Below are 4,000 nucleotides of genomic sequence, written 5' to 3' on the forward strand. Positions count from 1 at the left end.
AAAGTATTGGATATTGAAATTGAATTTGAATTGAATTATATTGTGAATTATGCTCACTAAAAGGATTGTGCTATTGTTTTATACCTCACTATAAATGCTTGACTAGGTTATTACCCGTCTCTCTCATTTGTTGAGAAGACAATGGAGTTAGTTGTGTTTTGATTACCATGGTACGTGCACAGGCTTAGATTTTCCTCTGATTTGAGGTTAGATCTAAGTTTATTTTATCGTTATGGCCCTTACTAAGATTCATTATCGTGATGGTACTGCACGATGATTCGACCTCCCGCCATAGGAGTTAGAATATGATTCGACCTCCCCGACCATAGGGAGTTAGAATCACATCGAAGATGGCCCTATCAGATTAGTCTTGCATAGTTAGTGAGATAAAGAATGATTTTTGAGATACAACATGGTTTTGAGATAAAGATTAATTTTTGAGATACAGAATGGCTTTTGAATGGTAAGAAATTGTGATTTCAATTATGGTTTATGTATAATTGCTTTTGTTGGAATTACTTAAATGGTTAGTCATGATTTGATAAATTGAATTTTGTGATCAAAGTCATTTATACAAATGATTTACATTATTGGCAACGAATATTTTGAGTTTTGAAATTTGATGAGTATTCAGATTCCCAATTTATTTATCAGAATTTTGTCAATGTATATTGTACTATGTTTTAAATTATAGTTGTGCACCATCGAGTTCACCACTCAATGATAGCTTTGTATGTCGTCGCAGTAAGAAGAGCATAGAGCAAGAAGTAAATTTCCTTGAAGATATATTCAGATCACCTGTGTATATCATAGGTATACCCATGTACATAGGTTTTGATGTATGCATGTAATAATATGTATGTAAATTATTTGAGCAGTTGTATAGAAACTCTTGTAAAATATTTTGGTATGTAATTAAATGTAAATTATTGTAAATGTAAAATTGAGATTTCATTTACTTGAATAGTTTTGTATTATAATTCTTGTATCTCATTTTGAAAAATCACCTGATTTGAGTTGAGAAAATGTTGTGTTGAGAAATACGTTGGAGTTGAGATTTGCAAATACATATTGAAGTGCTTTTTACAGGTTTTCTGAAGAACTGTTTTATCCAAAATACAGAGGGCACTCTGCCAAAATTTTTACAGAAATTCCAAATAATTCAAATGTGTCAATTTATCACTTCAAAAAGGTCTTAACACTGTAAATAGTGCTCACCATCGTAAAAGAAGTAAGAAAAGTTTTGAAAATCCCTTGTAGTGTATTTAATGGGTTATCAGTAGACGGAGTTGGTAATTCATTAGGTATACTACGGGATCATGTTATGCGTTACAGAGGGGTAGGGTGTGACATTGACCACAATTTGGACTGAAAAATAGTATGGCAAAGTGAATGTGTAGGTCGCCTCTAGGACAAAGAAATAGTGGTGATCAAATTTCACCACTTGGACTGCCATAACTTGTTGTGTTGGTCCAATTGGTGTTTGGCCAATTGGACATGAAACTAGGCTTATAATGGCACATTTTTTCTGAAGAAACCATGCCCAAAAGACTAAAGCAAGAGGACCAAAAGTTGGCCCCTAATCCGACACTGCAACTGATTCTCAAGACAACCAAATGAACAAGAATCGTTCATTTGGCCATAACTCACTGTAGATATGGTCAATTGACCTGAAATTTTTACAGCAACAAGTTAAGACATAGACAAACAATGTTCATGAAGAAACCTACCCCAAATTATGGCCAGAACCAATTCAAAAATGCAATCACAGTCACTGTTCATGTTACTGTAGATATGGTCAATTCTGCAGATTGGCAATCCGGCCAGCTGTGGTTTTTGAGCCATATCTGGAGCTACAAAACTCCAAATGGAGTGATTCAAAAAAGAAAATTCAACTAGACAAAATAATGAACAACTTTCATGTTTGTCATTTCTTCAAATTCCCACTGCAACAGTGCTTAATGGAACAGCAAACTTATGCCACAAAAACTGAAATTTTCTGCCCTCTTGGTTTTAAGTTAGAAATAGCAATGGTGGCCAATTCTAACAAGTTTTAAACATGAAATGTGGTATGTTGGGAGTGCCAAAGTCAATGTACATATTTTCTATCCAAAAGTCAACATTTTTGTTGACCAATGAGGTGAATAGTAACACAAAAACATGAAATTCACAAATTGAAGAATTTAAAAGTTTCAAATGCCCTATTATACCTAACAAGATTGGTTTGGATAGTTTGGCATGCCAATAGGGTTCAGTTAGCAGTGCTGCACATGGCAATATGCCATTCTGTGATTTTATGGCTTTTAGCCATTCTGACCTTGCATTGAGACTTGGCCTTGTGCCTGATATTATTTATAGCTTGCTAGCCGCTCATTGCACAATCGAGATGCATATGTGACCGATGGTGTGACTGCCCGAGGTACTCAATACCCAGTGCCAGTTTACCCATTTATCCAGTCCAGTCGTCTAGTGTAGGTTACTTGGGCAACCAAATGAATAAAAGTGGGCAAAGTAAATGAAATAATAGATATACCAATACCAAATAAAGAAATCATACACATTCTATACATACTTACTTTCTGCAATTTTCTTTATTATATTATTGCACCACTAAGCATTATTGCTTAGCGCTGCTTTGCCACGCCGTAGGTATCGGAGATATAGATCGTGAGCCCAAAAGAGACCACGCATCGGGTGAGTCCATCCTACAGTTCTGCACAGTATCCGTGTCACCTCAACTTCTGCAGTGCATTGGTAGGACACTAGGTGTCATTTTGATATTTTGTAGCAAATTTTGATTTTCTCATATGTAATTAAACTTGTATAATGTATATTGATGTTCATGTAAATTATGAAAATTGTATTTGTGAATGGAAAAGGGAATGTTTATTTGTGATTTATACTTAATTATAACATGTGATGGATGATTGAGAACTGAAATTGGAAATTGTTGAGATTTTGATATTGGAGTTTATGAATGATGGAATAAGAATATTGGAAGTGTTTTTAACAGGTTCCGAAGAACTATTTTCTCCATTTTTAGCCGGTACTCCGCCGGATTTTCTTTAAAATTTTTGGAACCACAAATAAATAATACTTTTGATATATGACTAAAATAAATTATATTTTATAAATTATATTCACAAGCATGATATAAATTAATTAAGGTATATTAGAATGTGCCGGTACGCCGTGTGGCATTACTTACTCTGCATACCGTATACCTGTAAGGGGTGTCACGCCTTATCCGATTTCCAAATTAAATTCTAACGAATATGTAAGATGATTCCCCAAATAAAATTAATACGCAATAAAGAACTCACTAAGGTCGCCTCATTTACTTATGTATCCGTAATCCGGATTAGTGAAAAATTAAACATTCCTTTCAATCAAAAGGATTAACATTTCCATTCAAACCTCCTAACTATGAAGAACGTGAAGTTAAATCGCTTACCCTCATTGAGGGACGAGGTGGGGTGCCTAACACCTTCCCCACCCGCTACGGACCCCAACCTAGAATCTCTGCTTTTGAAGTGGTTTTATTTTAACTTACTTTCACAAATGGTTTTCTTTAATTTCCTCAAAATTAAAGTGGCGACTCTCACTTTTCCCACTTCGTGAGTGTTCGCCCAGCGATCGCAAAATCCTCATGATACCTTAGCGACTCCACTGGGGAGAAATCACATAAAACTTAACCCCGGTCTAAAGGTCCAAAAGTAGACTTAATGTTGCGATCAAATCATAGTTAGGTGGGCTCACCCCGCAAATATTCTATATGTTAATTATTGTTATTCCTGCTAACCATTTTTCCTGTCTTGCTTGTTTTACTTTCTACAGCGCTCTTCATTTAAAAGAAAAAGGAAAAATAAAATCCTCGAATTGGGAAGAGGTAAAGGTGTCCCTTCACACACTGAACACTCACATGATGTCCTCACATACTTCAGCCCTATACCCGGGCTTTCTTACCCTTTTAGGAAAGTAGGAGGGAGTCATGTAGCGT

This window comes from Hevea brasiliensis, chromosome 1 (genome assembly GCF_030052815.1).
Source record: "Hevea brasiliensis isolate MT/VB/25A 57/8 chromosome 1, ASM3005281v1, whole genome shotgun sequence".
In the NCBI taxonomy this organism is placed as follows: domain Eukaryota; kingdom Viridiplantae; phylum Streptophyta; class Magnoliopsida; order Malpighiales; family Euphorbiaceae; genus Hevea; species Hevea brasiliensis.